This window comes from Tursiops truncatus, chromosome 5 (assembly GCF_011762595.2).
Source record: "Tursiops truncatus isolate mTurTru1 chromosome 5, mTurTru1.mat.Y, whole genome shotgun sequence".
NCBI classification, from domain to species: domain Eukaryota; kingdom Metazoa; phylum Chordata; class Mammalia; order Artiodactyla; family Delphinidae; genus Tursiops; species Tursiops truncatus.
The window spans coordinates 37,949,420-37,977,023 of record NC_047038.1 but is presented as its reverse complement, the minus strand read 5'-3'; the positions used below and the strand labels follow the sequence as shown (position 1 = coordinate 37,977,023).

At 42.9% G+C, this 27,604-nt stretch overlaps 1 long non-coding RNA gene across 1 annotated transcript in view; it reads right to left on the bottom strand.

Moving 5' to 3' along the window:
- LOC117312386 (uncharacterized) overlaps nt 1–27,604 on the bottom strand; it is a 141,624-nt gene that overhangs the window by 80,192 nt on the left and 33,828 nt on the right. The window contains exon 3 of the long non-coding RNA XR_012331933.1: nt 4,724–4,853. This is a non-coding gene — a long non-coding RNA (uncharacterized lncRNA). The remainder of the gene's footprint in view (nt 1–4,723; nt 4,854–27,604) is intronic.

The window sequence follows — 27,604 nt, the reverse complement described above, 5'->3', positions numbered from 1 at the left end:
TTGCTCTGGAAACATAAAATAGGAAGTACTTCTCTTCGATACTGTCTTCTAAAGATACAATTTACTCTCCAACTCAACATTACTTTCCCTCAAATTTGGACGTGGTGGGGGTGGGCAGTGATCATCACAAGGTATCTTATTCAGTAAAGAATCCTAGAAAGAATTCAGCTCTTCATGGTAAACAACCTAGACTACACACATAAAATTCTCCATATTTTATTTATGGGGATTCTTGTGGGACAGAGGGAACAATGTCAAGGTCATACCTATAATAGAACAGCCACATCAAAATGGAAGGGTAAAATGTATGGTTTAGCATTGGTGCTAAACTCTTGCTTTATGAATGGTTGAAGTCAGCATGACGTCCTCCTTATTCTAGATGATGGGAAGAAATGGAAAAAACTCAAGTCCCATTGGAGATTAATGTTCTGAAATAGTTGTAATGGAAATTAACCACATCATGAGTAATTTTTCAAAATAGTGGATCTCCTCTAACTGATGACATATCCCAAAAAAAGAACAGGGTCTAAGTTCTGGAATTCCACATGTGAGCCCGTGAGATTATCCAGCATGAGTTGATGTCATCTTGTTTATCTAAGCCAAGGGGAAATTAACCCTCCATAGTGTTTCAAAATATAAAGTTGATCAGTCTTCTGTCTCAACCAGTAGAAATAAGGACCAAGGTCTTAAAGGCCAGAAGTCATTATATTACATCAGAGTAAACAGAATGTAGTTATGGACTCAGCTGCCTGAGAGACAGCAGGAAAATTAGATTTTTTCAGGTTGACTCTGGGAACTCATGGGCCCCTTCAAGACAAGTCATGGGAACACAGGATCCTCTCTGAAAACCCCTCCTCACATCAACTACCTACATATCCTTCATCAGGATCAGGCAGTACAGGGCAGGTTAGTTTAAAAGGACGCCTGAGCAGAAGTCCACCCAGGGAACAAAAAACCCACATAGTGGCCATCAGATGTACAGGGAAGGATACAGCCCCATTTTTCACTGTGTGGTTATTACACTCATCTAGAGCAGGAGTTGCAGAAGATGGTATTTGTAAGGAGACCAGAGAGAGATTTACCTTTCTCTTCATCTACCTATATTCATGCAAGATAGGAGGTGGGATGAAGTGAGAGAGTGGCATGGACATACATACACTACCAAATATGAAATAGATAGCTAGTGGGAAGCAGCCGCATAGCACAGGGAGATCAGCTTGGTGCTTTGTGACCACCTAGAGGGGTGGGATAGGGAGGGTGGGAGGGAGATGCAAGAGGGAGGGGATATGGGGATATATGTTTATGTATAGCTGATTCACTTTGTTATAAAGAAGAAACTAACACACCATTGTAAAGCAATTATACTCCAATAAAGATGTTAAAAAAAAAAAGATAGAAGGTAGAGTGGTCATCATAAGCTCTTTGACAAAGGAATTCTAAGACCAACCAACCAACAAACCAGGAACTAAAAGCAACAAAATTCTCCATATAATTCATGGAGGACCCTAATGAAACAATGTTGATGTCGCCAAAATACATTCAACATTAAAGAGTGAAGGCAGATGAGGAGGAGAAGCTATATCCACATGAGAAGGAAAAATCACTAGCACTAACTTGTCATTATATGAGGGGTTGAGTCCCAGTGAAGGGCTCCCTATGCAGTTATAATCACAAACACGAGGGCAGCGCCACCCAGCTCACTCCGCACATCAACAGCTCTGGGCTCCTGGGGTAGGTTAGACAGAGCAAGGTTTTAGGGAAGCGTGCTAGGTTCTGTTGCTCTATAGCAAAGTACCACCTACTTAGTGGCTAAAACCAACACTCATTCATTATATCACTGTTTCTGGAGCTCAAACATCTGGGCACAGCTTAACTGGGATTTCCTCAGGGTCTCACAAGAGTCAAGCAAAGGTCATAGCTGGATTGCATTCCCATATGGAAGCTTGATTAGGCAAGAGTCCACTTCCAGATCCCTCAGTTATTGGTAGAATCATTTCCTTGTGACTGTCACATTGATCAAAGCCACAACGGGGACAGTCTGCTCATACTGGAACCTCTTCCCTCAGGGAAGACTTAGGATCTCTTTAAAGAACTTAATTCGGTCAGGCCCACTAAGTATAATCTCCCTTTTGACAGCAAATACAATACTACTGATTTTAGACCCCAGTTACGTTCACAAAATTCCATCAACCATGCCATACAAGATAATCTAATTATGGTCATTTTCCCTGCTAAGAAGATCTTTAGTTAGCCAGTGACAGTGGTGAAAATCACATTTTCTGCTACCCAAGGGAAAAAAAAAAAGGCACAGGATATGTGATGTAAGAATGTTGTGACTCAGTCCACAGGACAGAAAATTGAGGCAGACAGAAACTTAGAAGTGACCCAGCTGAATTAACTATTGCACTCCCAAAGGAATCACATCAGCAAAGTCAAAGTGTGCCCTGATGTAGGAAGGTACCTGCCAAATGATGTGTCTTAAGGCCAGCAAGCCACAGACACTGTCCCTGCATCAGATGAAAGCATCAGGGAAGGAGTTTTCCTAACTGGTCAAGTCCATGGTGTTGGGAAAACTGGACAGCTACATGTAAAAGAATGAAATTAGAACACTCCCTAACACCATACACAAAAATAAAGTCAAAATGGATTAAAGACCTAAATGTAAGGTCAGACACTATAAAACCTTTAGAGGAAAATATAGGCAGAACAGTCTATAACATAAACCACAGCAAGATCCTTTTTGACCCACCTCCTAGAGAAATGGAAATGAAAACAAAAATAAACAAATGGGACCTAATGAAACTTAAAAGCTTTTGCACAGCAAAGGAAACCATAAACAAGACAAAAAGGCAACCTTCAGAATGGGAGAAAATATTTGCAAATGAAGCAACTGACATAGGATTAATCTCCAAAATTTACAAGCAGCTCATGCAGCTCAATATCAAAAAAACAAACAACCTGATCCAAACATGGGCAGAAGACCTAAATAGACATTTCTCCAAAGAAGATATACAGACTGCCAACAAACACATGAAAGGATGCTCAACATCACTAATCATTAGAGAAATGCAAATCAAAACTACAATAAGATATCATCTCACACCAGTCAGAATGGCCATCATGAAAAACTCTACGAACAAAAATGCTGGAGAGGGTGTGGAGAAAAGGGAACCCTCTTGCACTGTTGGTGGGAATGTAAATTGATACAGCCACTATGGAGAACAGTATGGAGGTTCCTTAAAAAACTAAAAATAGAACTACCATACGACCTAGCAAACCACTACTGGGCATATACCCTGAGAAAACCATAATTCAAAAAGAGTCATGTACCACAATGTTCATTGCAGCTCTATTTACAATAGCCAGGACATGGAAGCAACCTAAGTGTCCGTCGACAGATGAATGGATAAAGAAGATGTGGCACATAGATACAGTGGACTATTACTCAGCCATAAAAGGAAACAAAATTGAGATATTTGTAGTGAGGTGGATGGACATAGAGTCTGTCATACAGAGTGAAGTAAGTCAGAAAGAGAAAAACAAATACCGTATGCTAACATATCTATAGAATCTTAAAAAAAAAATGGTTCTGAAGAACCTAGGGGGAGGACAGGAATAAAGACGCAGACGTAGAGAATGCACTTGAGGACACAGGGAGGGGGAAGGGTAAGCTGGGACAAAGTGAGAGAGTGGTATGGACATATATACACTACTGAATGTAAAACAGATAGCTAATGGGAAGGAGCCACATAGCACAGGGAGATCAGCTCCCTGCTTTGTTACCACCTAGAGAGCTGGGATAAGGAGGGTGGGAGGGAGACGCAAGAGGGAGGAGATATGGGGATATATGTATACGTAGAGCTGATTCACTTTCTTATAAAGCAGAAACTAACACACAATATTAAAGCAATTATACTCCAATAAAGATGTTTAAAAAAAAGAATGTATATACATATGTATAACTGAATCACTTTGCCGTACAGCAGAAATTAACACAACATTGTAAATCAACTATACTTCATAAAAAACTTTAAAAATTCTTTTGTTCCCTAAAAAACAAAAAAGAATGAAATGAATTTTATACAATTAGAAAAGTAGTAACTGACATTAAAATATTCACACATGAATGGAAACCTTAAATTTCAGCAATCAATCCACTGCAATGTAGAAAGGAAATCTATGGAAGAAATCTACAGTATCAATTTTTGGAAAACATTACATTCAAGTCAGACTAAATTTTAGATAACAGTGTTACATTCTTGGAGGGAAATGAAATATATTTGGAAAGAAAACAAAATTACCCAAAGAAGTCGAATGAGAGCAAATGAATCACCAGTAATCAGAATTCTAAGGTATTTGATTCTGGCAGACAACTGAGAGGCAAGATGGGGACAATTCTGAATAAGAAGAGGAATCTATAAGGAGTCTCTTCTCAGGAGAGGAAAAAGACACCATCACAAAAAGATGAATGTCAGATATAAGCAATGGAATTGGAATAGACTTACTGTACTAGGACTAGTCTGTACTTTTCCTGCTTAGTGGAAAACCTAGGAACATTGTCATTCTTCTGGAATAGGTGGAGATGTCAGCAGAGGCTGGGGTACTGTGACATCCTATAGAATTTTTGTTTAACACAATACAGCAGTGAGATATTTTACTTTAAAGGAGACATTACGTCTAAAATTTAAGATTTACAGGAAACAAGCAAGGCAAATCTCCCTACCTTTCTCGGCACACCTAGAGCCTTCTCTCCTGATGTGGCTATTCTCAGGCTAACTCAGAGCCACTATCCACTCCACCCTGTGGCCAGTGGCTGACGACGATCCATCCTGGGTCCTATGAGAATGAGTCTTCTGTAGGAACAGATAGGTACATTCAATGACAGGTCCCTGATCTCCTATTAAGGACAATCTTCTACCTCTACAACCATCTTCTCCCTTCGAATGTAGTTTATGGGAGAGTAGATCTTTGCTGGGATGTCTTAGTCAAATGGACATCTCTTAGAAAACCCACCAGCAGAAATGTTCAAGACACACTCCTCTACTTTTGCTCCACCATTGCTATAAGGGATCACACATATTGCCTGATCAGTAAGGAGGACATTGGACGAGAGAGGTGAGACCATTAAAGGAATAAAATCTTCATAATGGAGGTCAACAATTAGATGAAGAAAATTCAGATCTTAAGAAAGAAACAGAGAAAATTAAAAGAAATATTTCAAGAATACTCTGAAAAATAAAGGACATGAGTATTCAACACCAAGGGAAAAAAAATACTTCAAATTTGTGTTGCTGTGAAATTTTAGAATACCAAGAATAAGAGAAAAGTTAATGCCAAAATAAGGGAAAAGACTACATGAAACATACTTTCAATCTTCAGACAATGGCATAGAAAGATGGCTAGGACCATGCCAAAAAGACTCTAAGGCTATATCCTCCTATAACATAGGAGGATAAAATAGCCTCCTATAAAATAACCCCCTGAGATTTTTACCCTCTAAAGAACATTGTTGAGCATGTAAAGAACATATCCACTGAGATGCTGGCAATGGTAAATGATTCTTTACCCAAAGCAGTAACAAGGAAAATGGACTTTTGAAATGCCTTTCTCCACCAAGGTTTCCTGAGACAGGTCTGAAGTTCTTCCCTCAAGAGAGGGAAGCCTTGAACGGAATGTGTGGAGAGCAGCACTTCTGTAACATTTTAGGTTGTCACTGCCCTGAATGACTGAAGAAACAGAGGTAATTCTCTCTAGAGACAGAATGTTTCCATTTTCACTCATCCCCCTGTTCTCCAAAGAGGCCCTTAGAGGGTGGTTCAGGACCCTCTGGCATTTCTGCCCAGTGTCCCCTCCAGGACACTAGGCAGGTGACAAGCACCTATGGACCTTGCTATTCTTGGCAGCTCATCTGTACATTCTGAGGTTATGACAGAAGACTTCATGAGGAGGAGCAAGGTGCAAGTGAGGAGACCCATGTAAATTATGCTGTAGGAAATATGTATGTGGATAAGCATCTCCAAGCTAATTGAGAATGTTAGTATCTTATATATTCAGACAATATAAAGGAGAAATCAGGGCCAATTTATCAAATATAGAAGGAAAGGTATACTTCAGGATCAATGGCTAGACTATTTTAAGAACTAAAAAATAAAATATGCAGTGTTGAGTTCCTGACCTAATCACTCCCAAGACATGGCTCACCCTGAGAGGATCAGGAAACCTGAAACATCTCAGTCTCTCACCTAAGGAAAGCCATTATTACTCAAAGAGAAGCCCAGGACAAGGCTTTTGGGTAGAGTAACTTCATGATGCAGCCCATTTACTTCTAGAAAAAAATCAGCTCAGTGGGACACTGCCCAATCAGGAAAGATGAGAAGTGGCGAGTAGTATCTACCCTGAGTTCTTCCTGGAGGCTATGAGCCTACAGAACTGTCTAAGTATCACAAGAAGAACATCTGTAGAGAATATTCCTGCTTTACACTCTCATTTCTCATTTATGCCTTCATACCAACAAGGAAAAACCAAGGCTCATTCCATTAAGAGGACACACATATGATAATACCTCCAGGCAATCAATAGCAGCTCAACTTAAGACCATCAGGGTAGAAGGGAAGATGCTTTGTCAGAGGTGGGATCTACCAGTGGGCCAGCCCTACACACAGCATGGGCATCCTGGGCCCTGAAGCCCAGCCCTTCACCACCACCCTTCAAAAGGGAGCCCATGGCACAGACGGCTGAACACCTGTGACCTAAGAACCATGAGTGTGGGTTTCTGGGGGAGAAGATCTAGATGACTCAGGCCGATCATAAATACTTCCTGTGTAATAGACATTGAGAATTTAATGGAATTTAGGTTCTTGTCTCTAAAAAACATAAGTGGATCATGTTTGAGAGAAGTAGATAGTTCTTAGAAGCTCAAGGAAGAGGAACCATTTCCAAAACTTAAAAGGTAATTTTAGATCATATTCTCCTCTAAACGACAAGAATATAGTAAAGTGTGAACTATTAGAAATTCAGTAATTGACATGTTAAGGCATTCACACAGGAATGGAAACCCAAAACCTCAGCATCCATTTCACTCTGATGTAAGAAACAAATGTAATGAATTTCTCAATAAAACTATTGTGGGAGAAATCTACAATAGCTAAGTCAGATTGAATTTTAGGTAATACATCAGTGTTCTATTCCTGAATGGGAAAAAATATTTGGAAAGAAAGCAGATTAACCCCCAGTTATTGGAATCCTAACTTGACTCTGGCAGATTACAGAGGTAGAAATAGGATTGAGGCTAAAGGGATTAGAGGTCTATAAGGACTATCTTTTCAGGAGAGGGAAAAAGACACCATCACAAGAAAATGGATGTCAAACCTCAGCTACGGAATCAGAATAGCCTTGCAGCAGTAGGGCTGATCTGTACCCTTCCTCTCGAAAGGAAAACCCAGGAGCATGGCATTCTTTTGGAATTGGTGGGCATTTCTAGCAGAGATTGGATTCCCATATGACACATCCTCTAGACTCCATTTTTTTTTTTTAGCACAGCACAGCAGTGAGATGCTATTTTAGTGAAAAGGAGGCACTGTGATTAAAAGTCGAGAATCACAGGAAATAGAACAGGACAAACCAAGGTATAGTAATACTCTTCCCTGATCATGACCCTCTCTTTAGATCTGAATCTGGATCAGGCATCACAGGGAAGCTTAGAGAAAAGGTGGCCCGCACAGAAAGCCACTGGGGAATAAGCCAACACAGTCCACTCATTCTTTCTTGCAGACATGTCATTTTTTTTTTTCTTAAAGGTGTCACTCTAGGCTAGTGTGCTGCGATTTCAGTTAAGGAGTATGTCTCTTTCTCACAACAATCACCCACTGAAGTAGAAATGAAAGTAGAAGAAGGAAATAGGTCTCCCCCCAAACTCTGCTCTCTGCAAAGAGATAACTTCCTCTCTCCTACTCTACATTAGCTTCATTCAAATTGGGTGGTGGAAGTGGTGGTCCACAATCACAAATGGTCTCTCCAAAGAATAATCTCAGGAACATACAGCAATTCATGGGCATCAATTTAGACTACACACATAAAAATTCCCATATACTATTTGTGGGGGAGATCCTCATGAGATGGCAGTAACAATGCCAAGGTCATACCAATAACAGCACAGGTAAGGTGTAACCAGGTGTGAGGGAACAGCAATGTCAAAGTGGACAGTAAAACATATGATGTATCCCTAGTTCTAATGTCTTGCTGTACAAGTGCTCAGGTCAACGTGCAGTCTTCAACCATCTATGATGAGAAGGAGAGGATAAGAAAACTTTGAAATCACATTGGAGTGTAATTCTCTGAAAATATTTGCAATGGAAACTAACCACATGTGTAATTTCTCAAAATAGAGGGTCACCTCTACCTGATGACCCATATCAGGTAATGCACAATTAAGTACTGGGAACCCACCTGTGGACCCATGAGACTATCCAGGACCAGCTGCTATCATCTTACTTTCCTAAGCCAAGGGAGAATTAACTTTCCATCCTGAGTGTTTCAAAATAAAGGTGACTAGTCTCAGTAGAATCAAGGAACAAGATTCTGAAGGTCAGATGTCACTACTGTTTACATACGAGAACCCCAGAGTAGGCAGAACTTACTTATGAAACCAAGTTGAATAAACCAGCTTTATATCAAGTGACCCCAGGGATACATAGGCCCCTGTAAGAGAAGTTTGGGAATACAGGCTCCTCTCTGTGGACCTTTCATCAGTCCAGATGCCTTCATAGTCTTCTCCTGGATCAGGCATCACAGGGCATATTAACTAAAGGGGGCCAAAGCAGAAATCCAACTGGGAAACAAGACACCACAGATCTGTCATTAGATTTAAGGTGGAGGCACACATCCCTCATTTCTACTTCAGTGGAGGATTGTTGCTCTTATGGAGAGGACGAAATCGGTCTCTTCACAAACACGCTCTTCTACAAAAAGAATTTATCCTCTCCTCATCTACATTATATTTTTGCAAAATGGTGAGAGAAGGAACGTCATCATGAGCTATCTCTGGCCAAGGAAGAATTACAAGAACAAACTACCAACCAGAATCTAAAAGTGTAAATATCTTCATATGCTGTTTCATGGAGGACCCTAATGAGACAATGGTGATGTCTCCAAGGAACCTTCAACAACAAAGAGCAGGTAGGGAGAAAACAGTTAAGAGCAGCTACATTAAAATGACAAAGAAAAAGATGATTTATCAGTCGTGCTAACTTGCCATTGTATAGGTGGTTGAGGTCCCGATGACCTGTCCAACAATCTAAGTTGGCAGAGAAAAAGAAAGCTCTTAAGTCTCAGGAGAGGTTATACATTAAGAAAGGCTAGAGCAGAATATAACACCCTTCTGGGTTGTCTACTTATTAACTGGTGCCCAACAGCCAGTGGCACATGCCAGCAAATGCACAGAGCTTAAATTATCACCCTACCTATGGGCCATGGTATTAAACAAAACCGAATGGCGTCATCTTACTGCTCAGAACAGACCCATGTCTACCAAGCAGTCTCCAGATGCTTGGTGACTAGAGGATGCAATGAAGAAAAGCTCAGTTCTCTCAGAAGCCAGCAGGGATTTTCCCACAATGAACTCCTCCCTGATTGAGATGAGACTGTTTGAGAAGAACAATCCTGAAAATTCCTGTCTAACATTTTCCATCTTTGGGTGACACACAATCTGTTGGATGTCCTCTAAGCCTAGGTTTTCCCCAAAATAACTTACAGACCCCCTTTTAATCAGGTACTTAACAGTCACAGGAATATGAGCATTTCAGAAACCCTCCTGGGGCTGTGGGTTAGTGATAATGTTTGGGGTAGGTGACTGGGAATGAACTCTCTGCTCCCACATCTTCCTGGAAGACCCATGGTCTTTCATACCCATCTCCGCTTTGGACAGAGACACAGGAACTCTTCCTTCTGATAAATTTCAGAGAACAAGATGGGTGTGGTTACAACCTTCCAGTTAGTTATGACTTTAAGATTTTCTTCTACCTATACAAGACTAACTTTCTATTCTCAATGTGATACAATATCAAGGTGACCAGTCACAAGCAGGAGGACCAAGGAACAATAGACAAGTGATGATGAAGATAAAAGAGCCAGAATAAAAGTAGTCTGAATGTGCTCCCATCCTTGGATGGGCAATGGTGAGCTGCCAGCAAAGTCAATATGACAAACAAAACTGGAGCATCTTATTTTGAGCCAATGTGGACTCCATTCATCACAACAACCCAACCATTGAAGACAGACACAGAACTCTGCTAAGGAAGGAGGAAACGTTTGGAATACACACAGAATGCAATTACACACTCAGAAGTCTGTTCCAACAATAATGATGAGCAACTTCAATTCCCCCTTACAAAATTGTCAAGGCTGAATCGATCTTTCAGGGTAGTCATGACACAGAGCATCCCAGACTCACAATGGGTTCATCCCTGAGGACCAAGTAGACTCACTAAGTCCAGTGGTTGAATTCTCACCTGCTTTACTACTAGAATAAGATATGGAACTCCTCAGCCTTCACAAGCTGCCCAGTGAGGTCCCGGCTTCACAGGTACTTGTCCGTCAGCAGAGCTGCCAGGACAAACAAAACCCTTCACCCTGTACATTGACAGCAGCAAAACTGGGGAAAACCTTTAGCATTATTTTCCTCTTATTAGGTATAGTATCCCCCACGAGCTCTGATTCAATCACCACAGAAAACATCACCAGGAATAAGCCAGAAATGAGCTAACGCTCAGAAATCATGACCAACAGCTGTGTCTCCCAAGCAGAAAATATCTGATCAGTTTGGGGCAAAGAGTCAGATATTCCCAGCAGTTTGACACCATGAAACTATGACAGCTTAAGAACTGTTCCCTGTCTCAGAGACAGGACCTGGCTTCCCAGAGGAGAAGGCATAATGTTGCCTATGATGAGCACTGTCCCCCACCTGCCTGGGACATTCATGTTACTACTGGAAATGCCAGAGGCACTCAGAAAAACTACAGAGGGCATCCAGGGCCAAGCTTCTGGCATTTAGGTCTCTGTATCCTGTGGGGAAAATTGAAGGAGCAGCTCCTAAGACATCACATTTTCTGAGGACATCCAGATACCATATAGTTTGACATTCAACCCAGGTGGACCTCTGACAAGTATATCTCAAGCGTCTTAGCCAATATATATGTTCAGGCAGGAGAGTCACCACAAGAATTCACAGGACAAAAAAAGTCACCTAAAAGATGCCGTCTTTAAGAAATCTGAACCTATTATTGTCAATGAAGAGAATTAAACAAATATCAAGAGACATAACAACAAGTTCATTTCTTCAAAGATATAGAAGTTGATTAGTCAAATAAAGTGTGAATAGGAAGTCATAAAACATGGAAATATTTAGCATGAAATATAGTACTGGTGCAAAAGTATATGGGATAAAGACAATCAACATGGCTGTAGATCAGATGAAACTTTTCCAGAGGCATCAAGAAACTACAAAGTCTAGAATGTAGAAGACAAAGGGCCAGAATTTATTCATTTCAATCACTCAGACATCCTACATCTCAGGGGCCCCTCCCAGTGCACTATAGAGGGAAGTATAAGACTTTCAGGCATTTGGGTTCAGGGTCCCCTCCATGGCCCTGAATGTGTGGTTCGAATACCTATGGACCCTGCTGTGCTTGGACAGCTCATCCAACTGTCTGGGTGAATGAAAACATGTGAAGAAATGGTAGTAGGTAAGACAACACTTCTTTTCTACACTATATATTTAGAAAATTTATTTCCTTCAATATAAGATCCATGTCAACTGGAAGGCAGGTTTTGATCCAGATTTAATGGAGAACTCAGGACATCAAAATAATTGGCATTTGTGAGGACTGAAAAGAGACCTGGAAGATCCACTGTTGAATTCCTGATCTATTCACTCCTAAAGCATGCTGGGCCACTCACAGGATGGGCAATCACTAAAATCTAGCTTATTCTCTCTTCCTGGAAAACCCTTAATCTGGAAGGATTGTGGGATTAAGCCTTTCAGATGGAACCATTTTTAACATGGAACCCATCAACTTTGACAGGAGGCACAACAAGGGAAAACCACCCAGTCAGGAAAGATAATGAAGAGTGACATCTGTCATAAGCACCTACCAGTTGATTGGTCTGGATGCCATGAGGCTAGAAACCTTGATTGCGGTTCACAGGAGAGCATCAAGCCAGGAGTTCTCCTAGTTGGACAAATCCCTCAATTCACCTTCAACCAACTCACCCCAATGAGGAAACTCAGGGCTGGTTCCATAAAGGCACACCTCTGTCAAGACCTCCAGGCAACCACTTGGAGATCTTAGGATCTCAACATAAGATCGGGGCAGAGGGGAAAGTGCTTTCCTTGTCTGTCACAGAAGGGAACTATAACAGGCTCAGCCCTGCACATAGCCCAGACATCCTGGGTCCTGAACTTCAGTCTTCCTCACACCTACCAGGAGCTCAAGGCACAGAAGGCTGAACACATGTCTTTGAGAACTACAGATGTTGGAGTGTAGAGGAGAAGACCAGAGTGATCCGGGCACACAATAAGTACACCAACATTCAGTGGAACTTCGATGAGGGTAAAAGGAATTGAAGTTAGGTGGTGTGAAACCTCACCAGGACCATTCCAGATACTCTGGCTTGGGAATGACCCCCATATGGATGCCTAAGGTACAGGAATGGTCAGCATACAGTGATCAGAGGATGATAGGACCATGTGGAACATGGGTAGGATGATGGGGGGTGGGGATCAGCTTCTGGCACAGCTGAAGACAATGTCAAAGCCAAACACGCCCTGGCAGCAGCTTCCATTTGAGATCAATACAGGGTCTGCTCAATCCTGGGTTAGCCTGTCAGCAACTGCAAGCAGAAGGGTTTCAAACAAATCCTTCTTCCTCATTCATTCTAATAAGAGTTTTAAATGGCTGGACAGGTGAATTGCTTGGCTCCTTAAAACTCGTGGAAGCTAAAGGAAGGGAAACTTTGGAGGAGAGAATAAGTTCTCACACACGCACACAAAAAGCACATCAATCACTGAAATTTGTGTGACATGTAGGCAGTTCTAGGAGCTCAAAGAATGGAGAAAAGGATACTTTAACAAGCACTAAATGTTAAGATTTTAGATCATACTTGCCCCTAAACAATATATACAGGTATGTAGCAATTAAATGCAATAATTGACATAATAAACTAGCATGGAAATCTAAACCCCCCTAACCTCCACCACATTCCAATGAGGAAAGAGTTGTCGATTTCTTTGAAAATATTTATCTACAGCAACTTGTAACAGGTAAGAGATCTGACATATGAGGTAGATCTAATTTTAGATCCTTAAACACCACAGTCTCATCTATTTTTTGCAGTAGAAAGAGCATGAGATTTAAAGAGACAAATTATACTCCTCCCTGAAGAAGAGATTAAGATCAAGAAATTGAGATATAGAGTTATTATCATCAAAATACTCTGTAAAAATATGGGATAAATGATACAATAAATGTGGCCGAAGATTCAGTTTAAGAAACCTCCCAGAAGCAGGAGGAAAAGGAAAGGCAAAAGTGTGGAAGACAGTATAGTTTCATTGCAATCACTCAAACTCCCCTCTCTTAGGGGCCGCCAGGGTGCAAAGTAGAGGATAGTACATACGTTCACGGTCCCATCCGTGCTGGACGTGTAATTCACCCATGGTGCCTGCTATGCTCAGGCAGCTCATCTGGCTGAGTTATAGAAGATGTATCAGGAGTAGCAGGAGGTAACAGACAAGTTCTCTGTGTCATGTTTACAAAGTCATCACTTCTATCAGTATAAAATATCATCTGAATAATGGGAATGCAGATTTTGATCCTGACTCCATTTAGAAGAACTATAGCACATTAATAATTAGCTGTTGTGAGAGCTGAAAAGGAAAATATCCAGTGTTGGATTCCTCATCTAGTCAATCTTGATTCACACTGGACCACTCAGAATCACAAAAACCGGAAAACTATTTTCTCTTCTAAAACATTAATCAAGAAGAACCACAGGACTGGGCTTAATGATGGAACAATTTCTGATGGAAAACACCCATCCTAGAGAAGGCAGTACAAGGGGAAATTGCCCCATCAAGAAAAATGAGCAGTGTTCTGTGGGCCCTGGGGAAGGCAGGCACCTGCCACATGACTTGTGTGGGGGCCATGAGGCTGCATTGTTCCTGCCTCACAGGAAAGGGTCAGGCAAGCATTTTCCATAATTGGATAAATCCTTCAATTCATCTTCAGTCAATTCACCCTGATAAAAAATGTCAGGGCTGGTTCCATTAAGAGGACACAGGTGTGTCACAACTGCCTGGTAACCTAAGATGACCAGGGCAGAGGGGGAAATGCTATCTTTCCAGAGATATGATCTACCAGGGGCTCAGCCTTGCACACAGTGTGGACATTACCGACCCCTGAGCCTCAGCCCTTCACCACCCTGCAGAGAGCCCATGGCACAGAGTAAGACCGAGATCTGGACTCACACATGTGGTAGAGGGAGGTCACCTGAGTGACCCAGGCTCACAGTAAATCCTGCCCTGGTCATCAGCATCCCTGGGGGCAAAATGGAGTGCTCGCTCCCCCAGAACAGACAGGTAGTAAGAAACCCCACCTGGACCATCTGAACCACCTAAATACTCTGGCTTGGAGATGACTCTCGTATAGGCACCAAAGACTAGGAGTTTCTGGAAGACATGGGTCAATGAAGGACCTAGGCTTTGACCCCCATCATCCCAGCCCCTGCTGGGCAAACACCACACAGCTGAGGGAGAAGCCAGAGCCCAGCGCACTTGGCCAAAGCTTCCTCTAGAAGCAGCACAGGGTCTGGTCCATCCAGGCCTAGGCCTGCCAGGGACTGCCAGCAGGAGAAGGAGTTCAACACATCCCCTTTTTCCTTCTCATGCAATCTTAGGAGTTTTAAGTGGGGGAGTGGGGGAAGGCAACGTGACCAGACTAGGTTCACAAGAATTAATGGGAGCTGAGGAAGGTAGACTCTCAGGAGAGAAGAAATTCTTCTCATTAAAAAAGCATCAATTGTTCCAATTCGAATGAGATGTAGACATTTCTTAGAATCTCAAAACTGAAAATACTTAAGAAAACTAAATATTAACGAAATAAAGATTTTAGATCACATTCCCCCCTAAACGGTAGAGGTACATAGCAATGAAATGCAAGAGTTGACGTACGATAGTATTTACATGAATGTGAAAACCTAAACCTGCTGATCTCCATCACATGCCAACAAGGAAATCAGTTCTCGAATTTTTACAATATGGATCTTAGAATGATTCATGACTTGTAAGGGAGATCTGCAATGAGGTAGATTTAGTTGCACATCCTTAGTATACTCTCATCTGTTTGTGGAAGAGAATGAGCCACCCTTGAATACAATGAAATGTTGTTAATTTGGGGCATCCTAAGATATTAAATACAGGCAGACATTGTGGGAGGCTGAGATGGGAACAAGGCTAACTGGGATCTAAGGAGGTATAAAAAAGACTTCCCAGAAGAGGGAAAAGTCTCCATCGCAGGAAGATAGAACAGGGAGCATCTTGCTGTAAGCAGCCCTGAACTAGTCCCTCTTCTTCTAAAAGGGAAATCCAGGAGGCTGGCATCCACTGAAAGGATTGGGCTGCCCAGTGCCACACGCTGACCCTCTCTGTCCCCTTGTCTTCATACAGAATCACATCTCAGAAGCGCAGGGGAACAGATGGCTCGGGGGAGGGAGTAACTGCAAAGAACACAGCAGATAGTAGGTAAATGGCCAGACTCTTGACCCCAGGAGGCACAATTATGAGATGCATTCCACATGGCACCTCACGGGTCCCAAGTGGGGTTGAGTACCAGTCACCTGTATAGGTGACCAACCTAATAACAACCCCTTCAGAGCCTATTCCCTTCAACTGGTCTCAGGTTTCCCCTTCCTCTGGGATTCCTGGGGATCACTTCCAAATAAACTACCATAAAGTTGATAACAGCACGCCCCAACATTGTTAACATCCTAATCCTGGGAACCTGGAAACACATTATGTTACATGGCAAGGGGGAGCTAATCAGAAGAGGAAATTAAGTTTGCTAATCAGCCGACCTTAAACCAAGGAAATTATCCTGGATTATGCAACATGGGCCCAATGTATTCACAAGAGTGAAATAAGGTGAGTGAGAGGCAGATTTCAATATTCACTGCCAACTCTGAAGTTGAAAGAGGGTCAAGAATCTGAAGATGAAAGAAGAGGCCACAAGCCAGCAACTTCTGGGGGCCTCTAGAAGGTGGATAAGGCAGGGAAACAAACTGTCCCCTGCCACCACCAAAAAAGATGCAAACCTGCCAACACCTTGATTTTACTCAAGAGAGGCCCATGTCAAACTCTTGATCTCCAGAATTCTAAGATAAAATTTGTCTTCACTTAGGCCCCTAACCCGGTGGTCATCTAGTTACACAAGCAATAGGAAGTTAATACAGTGCCTGCCCAAAATTGGTATTTCAGGTTCTACGTTCAAAGGAATCCATACTAGCTCACTAAAGTTTATTTCAAATATTTGAAAGCCTCATAGCAACATATCTTCCTAGCATCCCAACCTACAAGTGAAGGTATGAAGAGTGTTCAATTTGAGTCTTTCAAGGCATTTATACCTATGCATTTGAAATTTAAATTATTAAAACTTATATACAATAAATATTGAATATTCAGTGCTTCTATGAAAGGAACTAAATACACAATTGAAACCCTCCCCAAAAGTATTATGTGGGCCCAGATAACTTCCTTGTAGGATTCTACTACCAGTTCATCTAGAAACACACCACTCATGTTAACAAATTATTCACAAGAATAGAAAAAGACAAATTTCTCTAAAAGTCCTCTCTAAAAGAGGGCTCTCTTCCCTAAAACTAAGTGGATTGTCTAATACTTCTGGTCTATTTCTCTACTTCCCCGCCAAAGAGAACGAGATGCTATGAGAGGCCTTGCCTTTCAGAGTGAACCGCAAGGTACCTGCTTCACAGGAACTATGAGTCATCAGAGCTTCCAGAAGAGGCGGTAAGTTTCTTACTGTGCCTTGACAAACAGCCCTGAGTCTTCACTGTCCTCTCCTAGGGCAGCCGTGGTCCAGGCTCCCTGACTACCTCCCCAAAGACACCTTGAAATCACAACCAAAAAGTGGAAGCCCCAGGGCTTCCCTGGTGGCACAGTGGTTGAGAGTCCACCTGCCCATGCAGGGGACACGGGTTCATGCCCTGGTCCGGGAAGATCCCACAGGCCGCAGAGCGGCTGGGCCTGTGAGCCATGGCCGCTGAGCCTGCGCGTCCGGAGCCTGTGCTCCACAACGGGAGAGGCCACAATAGTGAGAGGCCCGCATACCGCAAAAAAACAACAACAAAAAACAACAACAACAAAAAGTGGAAGCCCCGGAAAGCAAGACCGGCAGCTGTTTGCCCATCATGGAAGGTACCACCAGCTAACACTTAGAATCCTGGGCTGTCAGGCTGTGGGGCAAACACTGGGGTGATAGGATCGACTCTGAAACCTGCTCCTTGGAACACTGAAGCCTTCCTGCCCAGAGAAGGTGCTAGTGTTAACCAAGACCAGTACTGTCCCAGACTTTTTGGGACACATTTCAGTTGGTATCAAAGGCATCAAAGAAAGGCAGAAGTTTCCACTCTGTGCTTCCTGTATTCAGACCTTCACTTCCTCTGGGTGAATTCCCCAAATGCAGCACCCACTAGTGACCACTCTCAGAAAATGCCAGAGCTGATTTAAGGCTGTCACCTCCAAGAATGACCTCTGCTCCTCACAAGGTGAGCTGTGCCTAGGAGAGTCCATGATCTGCTCCGCAATCCAGGGGTCACATAAGGATGGGGGTCAGGGACCACCCTGCTAAAACTGACAAGACAGCTGTTCCTTGTCCAAACACAGAAGAGTTTGGCTCCAGGAACGTCCACATGCAGTTGCTTCCCCAGACCAGAGAGAACAAAGGTCAGAGGTGGGTTGGGGGCAGGATGACAGTGCAGGCAGCCTGTGACAAGTGGACTTCACATTTCAGTCTCTGGAACTAGGCTGCTGAGTAGTTTGCAAGGTCCAGGTTAAGCAATGATCCTGCACAAGTGTAGCGCCTTGATGAAAATACTAAAGTGAAATTTGAAGTGCCTCTCACTGCAGAGCTGCTCACTGGGCTGGGCAGTGACTTTCAGGATTCCAAAGGATGCTCCCGTCACGTGGCTCCAAGCATCCACCCACCCTTCAGGAGGTTCTAGCATGTGTTGCCATGGCTTAGTGAACGAGGGCGTTCTTCAGATCCACAGGACTGTCGTGACTTATATGTGGCATGGTATTGGAGCTGTAATATCTCAACTCTTCTGAAGGGAGATGCTTGCTTTTAAGCATTTTAAGAGACTGCTGACCATTGGGGCCTCCAAAGGACTGTCTGGAAATGATTAATGTCCAAGCTAGAAAAACCCTCAGAGGAGACTGTTCTTAGATGATGATGGGACAGATTTATGCCTCTCACCTGGAGTTGCTGCCTCTTTCACCAGATAAAGCAGGACTCAGGAATCTTCTTTGACAGCATCTGCTTACCATGCAATTCTTCCCTGGGTAGCAGCTTATGCTCTGAAGCTGGGTTCTCTGAGGGCTACTGTTGAGGGAGCTGGGGTGCTCTTGGTGGTGCTGACCACCTGCTGCTGACCCATCATTTCCCTGCATAGAGCCCACACCGCAGACCGTCTGCAAATAGAACCCCGAATATACAACTCAGCATCCTCCATGCAAGTCAGGCGGAAACTCAGTATTTCTCTTCACTATATGCAAGAGAAGGGCACTTGACTGGACTTAAGATGAAGTGCACAGTGAAAGATGCTCAAGGCCCCATACTTTGGCAAAGCCTAGTTCTGTATAAACTTCTTATACATTGGATGAGATTGGCAATTCTTGTGGCCATAAAAGCAGCATTTGAGCCCCATCAGGAAAGATATCAAGACTGGACACTGAGTCGGGAATATCAGGTCAGATTTAGCGCTCAGCCCAGGAATCAGAGCCCCATGTGCCATGCCCATAAGAAGGTCATCCTCAGTGCACCAAGGTATGCAATTCCGAGAGCCACACACAGGGGTTGCACTCGTGCTCTGGGTCAGGAGAGTCCAGAGGACCAAGCTCAATGAGCTCAGCTACATTGTACAGATAAGGGCTGGGAGGCAATTACCCCAGAGGACCCATCAGTCAGACCCGAAAGTCTCACACATTTCTGAGCATCAAGAGAGGAAAGATTTGAGTCTGGATTTGAGGGAAACAGCATTTTAATAATCCCTTGGGTTGTCGCTGTTCTGAATGATTATATAAGGAAAGCAGAAACAAGTTAATATGACAGTGCTTTCATTCTAAACCCTCAAATGTCCCTGCCAAGATTTAAGATAAATGCTCAGGAGCTTCTAACATTTGAGTTGTAGGGTCCCCTCCATGGCACTGGGCAGGGGGCCTGCTATGCATTGATTGGGCAGCTCATCTGATCCTCTGGGTTAGAGAGAACTTTGTGAGAGTTGCAGGTGGTCAGTTGCTTGGAAAGTCATTTATAACTATCAGCATAAAGTATCATCCTTATTAGTTTGTAGATTTTGATCCAAATTCTCTTGTAAATCACGGTTGCTTTATCCTCACTGGACCTAGGAATACATGTCAGGTTCTTGGCTACTGTGAGAACAAAAAAATGGAAAGAAATGAAATACCTTTCATTTCTGTGTTTCTGATCTAGTCACTCCTGAAGCATACCGGATGCCTCCAGGATCAGAAAACCGTTTTAAAAAAATCTCTTCTGAAATAATGCAAGCTGCTACTACTCAAGAGAGGCACAATTGATTTTCAGATGGAAGCACCTTAATAAGGGACCCACCTGCTCATCCAGAAAACAGCACAAGACAAAAACGCCTGCTCGTTAAGTTGCGTGGGCACCTAGCACTATCACATGGCACATAACTTCTGGTGGCCAACAGGCTACAGAATCTGTTTCTGCACAAGAACATCAAGCAATGAGCATTCCTAGCTTGACATTCACTCAGTAGTCCCTCAACCCACTCACTGCATTAAGGAATGTCAGAGCTGGGGTTCCGTAGGGGGCACATACCTGTGTCAAGTCCTCCAGGCGATTGGGTTGCAGCTTCACCTGAGATTAGCTGAGGGGCTGGAGAACAGCCTGATCCACTGGGAGAAAACTCAGACTCAAATCAATGGGTTCCTGACTTCAGCCCTTCACCACAAAGGGAAGAAAACCAAACACCCTGAGTCTGAGAGCCAGAGGTGTGGGAGTTAACACTGATGACCCAGCTACACACCCAGGTTAGGTTCTGCCAAGGATTGCAAGCAAGAGAAGGGGCTTAAGAACATGTTTTTCTCTTCCCTGATTCAGCCATGAGTGTTTTCAGAGGCTAATCACAAACTTGAAAGACTGGAAGGAGATATTCATAGGGTACTTTGGAAAGCTCCAGCATATTTCTGGGACTTCAGAAGGCCACACACAGGTACATGGCTGTGCACATACCCAGGAAAGACCTAAGAAAGCCCTAATCTCTTACTTCTTGCCAATCTTGAGACTCTCACGTGGAGAGTAAAGGTTAAGGTAGAGTTACAACTGCCAGATAATTAAAGGTGTGGTTCACATACACAGCACTTCATCCACAACTGGAAGACTTATTGGTCCAAAACGTTTAAGGAAATAGCTGTTTTAATTGTTAGGTGATTAAGGTAATTGAGCAGAGAGTTCAGTGGCTTACCAATTAAGCCACTGAATTATGACCTTGCAGAATTACTCAGAAAAGTCACTAAACAATCAGCAACAACAAAGCTTGGATTAGAGGAATCTAATCTCCAGAGTTGCCAGTAATGTCCATAGTTGCCCATTTTAAATATCCAATTTAACAACAAATTGAGGCATGCCAAAAAACAAAACAAACAGGCCCATACACCCGGGAAAAATTCCAATCAGTAGACACTGTCCCTGAGGAAACCTAGATGTTCTACTTACTGTAAAAGAAACTTAAATCTGCTATTTTAAATACATTCAAAAGGTAAAGGAAATCATGTGTAAAACTGAAGTATGAGAACAATGTCTCATCAAGTAGAAAATATCAATAGAAGTTTTTAAAGAATCATATGGAAATTCTGGAGTTGAAAGATGCAAAAACAAGTTCATTTGAAAAGCTCAATTGCAGATGCATTCTTCCACCAGCCTATATCTACTAACTTGGAGATGAGTTGATTGAGATTAGTCTGAACAGAAAGAAGTGAACAGAGCCTCAGACATCCGTGAATATCAGCATTAAGCATACCAACATGTACATAATGGCAGTCCAAGAAGGAGAGGATAGAGAGAAAAGAGCAGAAAAAATATTGGAAGAAATGGCTGTAAACCTCCCAAACTGATCAAACCTTGACACATCCAGGAAGCTCAATGAACTCCAAAGTAGGATAAACTCAAAACTAGACACATCACAGTCCAACTGCTGAAAGAGCATTGAAAGCATCAAGAGGAAAGCAGCTCATCACATACAAAGGAGCCTCAATAAGATTAATGGCTGATTTCTCAAACACCATGGAGACCAGAAGGCATTAGAAGCTCATTGAAAATGTTGAAGGAAAGTGACTTTCATGAATTCCTTACCCAATGACACTATCCTTCAAACATAAATTAATACACTTCCAGATGAACAAAACCTGAGGTGACAATCCCCTCTCTTGTCCCACTTTCCCATCCTTGACTAGACCAGTTGTGTTACAAAACAGGGTAATTCTAGAGCCCATGTTTTCCCAATAATGGCTTCTTTTCAGACTCACAGCATGGGATAACTCGGCTCTCAAATTGATGATCCCCTCAGTCAATCTCTAGTTTATTCTTTCACAGAAAGGAATGCCAGAGAAACTGAGAGGAATGAACATGAACTCAAGTAGGCTGGACTGTCTCTGCTGACCATTCCTGCAGGAGAGGAGGCACAGTTATTCTCCTCTCAAGAGAGGTGCTAGTTGGTGTGGAAAACTGTTTCATTTGCACGCCCCTCCCTTATGATCCTTTCAAGTAAGAGGGAGACACTTAAGCACTTTGGCACTTGCTCTAAGTAGTCAGACATCTGAGTCAATACACAAGAAGAGATTGGATTTTAGTTGACTCTATTTAGAGTGCTTGCACTTGGTCCTGATGCAATCGAAGTGAAAAAAAAAAAGGGATGTGTTTCTGACCAGGCAAATTGCAAAAACAGGATTACAGTGAGCAAGACTGAGGGTCATTTGTAGAAAAGATTTATAATTGAAAAGTTCTTTTGGATGTGGCTCCTCTCTTGTATGGGACCATCAAGTTCCTCCTTGCTCAAAGTCTGACTGCTTCGTGTAGTTGGACTGCTCACTCCCACAGAGCAGGCTGAAGAAATAACAGGGCAAACCCAACAAAGCACCTCCCTGTTTGGAAGCCCTCAGTGGAATTTGGTCATTAAACATATTTGGGTCTCAGAGGAGCGCACACGCACAGAGCTACTTCCACCGACCCCCAGACCTGTGAGGACGAGAACAAACAGTTCCCGTTGTAGACCCCTGAGGTTTGGGTGCTGGCTGACAAGATTCTCTCACAGACAGCTTTTGAGTCATTCAGCACTGCTGCATGGAGTTGTGGTTCATCCTCAAGTACTAGTTTGTGTATTTGTGTCTCCTGTAGTTCCTAAGGCTCCAAAAAGTCTTTGTTCTTTGAAGACTTGATCCTGCTTATCAAAGCACATTTGATGAGTGCCTTGATTCTGACTGTTTGGCTCCCGCTTCTGACACCACCAAGACTAAGTGACTCACCTCTACCTCCAAGGGCTTCCCCAGACACAAGTGAGGTGCCTACAACAGTCCCTTGTGCCCCATCATTTCCCTGCTGGCTTTGGGTCATGGGGGTAGGTCATCTTGGTCCAAGCCTCCCATTTTGGTTAAGGTTCTAAGCCTTTATTTGGGTGACCTCTGTTGCTGAGTTTATCTGGAAAGGGAATCCTTCATCTTTGGAGAGTACTCAGTTACAGGGAGTTTGGTTTCTAAGGGCACAGCTTATGGGCAGCTGTCGTCCAGGACTCTGGCTCATCTTATGTTTACAACTTACAGGCCCTCCTCTTCTCGATTTGTTGCTTTGGACTAAGATCACCCATGACAACTCGAAACTGTTGGCCCACTTGCTGCTCATTTGGTATTCCTAAGAGAGTTTATTTGCATGCTCATTTGGAAAAAAATGCTACAGGACACCACAAGAAGAATGCAAGGTATATTTCAGTAGGAATTTTGAGTAGGAATTTTGAGGCCTCCAAACAAAATAGTGAATTGCTTCCCTCAGAGAAACTAACTCAATTATCTCAAAGGATTTGCAAATTAGAAAAATCCTCTAAGACTTCTGGGAGCCCTCCCTCCCTGCCTCCCTCTGCTCCTTCCTGTTCCTCTCAGTCTCCACCACAAGGCTCTCCTTGTTATCCGTCTTCCTGAACTTCCTTTGATAACATCGAAATTGATCCCACACAGAAGGCTAGCCACATTGCCCTCCAGTAATGACTGCCCCATTTAAAGCCAGGTCCAGTGAGGACGGCACCAAAACAATCATATACCCCTTGGACTAAGGCAGAATTACTTGCATAGCTAAGGACTTCCCAATATTACAAGGATTCCATTGACTGTCCAAGACAATCTGATCTCCTCACTGAAACCTATCAGCCTGCCTACTCGGATTTATATGAACTAATACATCTGCTTGTGGGAGAGCTTATGTCTAAAGTAGGGATGGAAGCTGTTGACTGGAAAGATCCTACTGATGATTTTTTTAGAGTGGGCACAAGGGCACAAGCAGATGTTTAAAAGTTGGCTAAAGATCTCCACAAATTCTCAACTATTTCCTAAGTCTGTTGACTGGTGTGTTGTTCAACAATGCATGAGCCTGATGAAAGTGTCTGGTTACGGCCATTTTGAAAAATTCAAAACTCTGGCGGTTTCATCTGTCAGGTCCTTAATGTCAGTCTATTTAACTCTACCTTTACGGCAGGGTTAAAAGATACTTTAAGTACCTTAAACAACATTCCTTAACATGGATTATTCTGACACCTCGTGAATGTGCTACTCTAGTTGCACAGCTTTCTCAGGCTCTTGCCCAAAAATCTGAAGAGAAAGCTACCAAAGCCATAGATTCTCAGATCCAAGGGGCTCAACTCAAACTTTCAGCTGAAATAATTGTCCACCAAACCAAAATTTGAAGGCTTTCTTGGTACTCCTAAGGATGTATGCCATTATTGCAAGAAACCAGGACACTTTAAGACAGCCTTCATCTGATAGAAGAATTAGCATGGGGGGGGACTTCAAGACAGGGGAGGAATAAGACATGGAGATCACCTTCCTCCCCACAAATACATCAAAATTACACCTACATGTTGAACAACTCTTATAGAACACCTACTGAACGCTGGCAGAAGACCTCAGACGTCCCACAAGGCAAGAAAATCCCCACATACCTGGGTAAGGCAAAAGAAAAAAGAAAAAACAGAGACAAAAGAATAGGGACAGGACTTACACCTCTGGGAAGGAGCTGTGAAGGAGGAAAAGCTTCCACACACTAGAAAGTCCCTTCACTGGCAGAGATGGGGGTTGGCGGGGAGGAAGCTTCAGAGCCACGGAGGAGAGCGCAGCAACAGGGGTGCAGAGGGCAAAGCGGAGAGATTCCCGTACAGAGGATCAGTGCCGACCAGCACTCACAAGCCCGAGAGGCTTGTCTGCTCACCCGCTGGGATGGGTGGGGGCTGGGAGCTGAGGCTCGGGCTTCGGAGGTCAGATCCCAGGGAGAGGACTGGGGTTGGCTGCGTGAACACAGCCTGAAGGGGGCTAGTACACAACAGCTAGCTGGGAGGGGGTCCAGAAAAAGCTCTGGACCTACCTAATGGGCAAGAGACCATTGTTTCAGGGTGCAAAAGGAGAGGAGATTCCTTCCCTGTCTACCCACAGAGGGCAGAACACCGCCTAAATGAGCTCCAGAGATGGGCATGAGCCATGGCTATCAGCTCAGACACCAGAGATGGACATGAAACCCTAATGCTGCTGCTGCAGCCCCCAAGAATCCTGTATGCAAACACAGGTCACTACCCATACCCACCCTGGAAGCCTGTGCAGCCGGCCACTGCCAGGGTCCCGTGATCCAGGGACAACTTCCCCAGGAAAACACACGGCACACCTCAGGCTCTTGCAACGTTACGCCAGCCTCTGCTGCCACAGGCTCGCCCTGCATTCCAATTATAACTACCATAACCCTCCCTCCCCACAGCATGAGTGAGCCTGAGCTCCCAAATCAACTACTGCTTTAAACCCATTCTGTCTGGGTGGGAACAGAAGCCTGAGGGCAACCTACATGCAGAGGTCAGGCCAAAACCAAAGCTGAACACCAGGAGCTGTGTGAACAAAGAAGAGAAAGGGAAGTTTCTCTGTGCAGCCCCAGGAGCAGCAGATTAAATCCACACAATGAACTTAATGTACCCTGAATCTGTGGAATACCTGAATAGACAGCGAATGAACCAAAAATTGAGGCGGTGGACTTTGGCACCAACTGTAGACTTGGGGTTTGCTGTCTGTGGCTGATTTGTTTCTAATTTTTGTTTATATTAGTATAGTTTTTGGCATTTGTTATCATTGGTGGATTTGTTAATTGGTTTGGGAGCTCTTTTGTTTTTTTACTACTTTTTAATTTTTTTATTTTAATTATTTTTTAATTTTAATTCTTTTTTTTCTTTTCTTTATATTTATCTTTTTTTTTTTATTTTTATTTTTCTTTCTTTCTTTTTTTCTCCCTTTTCTTCTGAGCCATGTGGCTGACAGGGTCTTGGCACTCCGGCCTGGTGTCAGGCCTGAGCCTCTGAGGTGGGAGAGCTGAGTTCAGGACACTGGACCACCAGAGACCTCCCAGGCCCATGCAATACCAATCAGTGAGAGCTCTCCAAGAGATCTCTGTCTCAACACTAAGACCCAGCTCCACCCAACAGCCAGCAAGCTCCAGTGCTAGAAGCCCCATGCCAAACAACTAGCAAGACAGGAACACAACCCCCCCCACTAGCAGAGAGGCTACCTAAAATCATATTCAGTTCACAGACACCCTGAAACACATCACCGGACGTGGCCCTGCCCACCAGAAAGACAAGATCCAGCCCTACCCACCAGAACACAGACACCAGTACCCTCCAGAACCCACTGAAACAAACTTACCCAATGGGGGAAGACATCAAAAACAATGGGGACTACAAACCTGAAGCCTGTGAAAATGAGACCCCAAACACAGTAAGTTAAGCAAAATAAGAAGAGAGAAATATGCAGCAGATGAAGGAGCAAGGTAAAAACCCACCAGATCAAACAAATGAAGAGGAAATAAGCAGTCTACCTGAAAAAAAATTCAGAGTAATGATAGTAAAGATGATCCAAAATCTTGGAAATAGAATGGAGAAAATACAAGAAACATATAACAAGAACCTAGAAAAACTAAAGAGCAAACAACAATGAACAACACAATAAATGAAATTTAAAATTCTCTACAAGGAATCAAGAGCAGAATAACTGAGGCAGAAGAACGGATAAGTGACCTGGAAGAGAAAATAGTGGAAATAACTACCTTAGAGCAGAATAAAGAAAAAAGAATGAAAAGAATGAAGGACAGTCTCAGAGACCTCTGGGACAACATTAAATGCACCAACATTTGAATTATAGGGGTCCCAGAAGAAGAAGAGAAAAAAAAAAGGGTCTGAGAAAATATTTGAAGAAATTATAGTTGAAAACTTCCCTAACATGAAAAAAGAAATAGCCAATCAAGTCCAGGAAGCACAGAGAGTTCCATAAAGGATAAATTCAAGGAGAAACATGCCAAGACATATATTAATCAAACTATCAAAAATTAAATACAAAGAAAAAATATTAAAAGCAGCAAGGGAAAAGCAACAAATAATATACAAGGGAATCCCCATAAGGTTAACAGCTGATCTTTCAGCAGAAACTTTGCAAGCCAGAAGGGAGGGGCAGGACATATTTAAAGGGATGAAAGGGGGAAACCTAAAACCAAGATTACTCTACCAGCAAGGATCTCATTCAGACTCGATGGAGAAATTAAAACCTTTACAGACAAGCAAAAGTTAAGAGAATTCAGCACCACCAAACCAGCTTTACAACAAATGCTAAAGGAACCTCTCTAGGCAGGAAACACAAGAGGAGGAAAAGACCTACAAAGGCAAACCCAAAACAATTAAAATGGTAATTGGAAATACATATCAATAATTACCTTAAATGTAAATGGATTAAATGCTCCAACCAAAAGACATAGACTGGCTGAATGGATACAAAAACAAGACCTATATATATGCTGTCTACAAGAGACCCACTTCAGACCTAGGGACATATAAAGACTGAAAGTGAGAGGATGGAAAAAGATATTCCATGCAAATTGAAATCAGAAGAAAGCTGGAGTAGCAATTCTCATAACAGACAAAATAGACTTTAAAATAAAGACTATTACAAGAGACAAAGAAGGACACTACATAATGATCAAGGGATCAATCCAAGAAG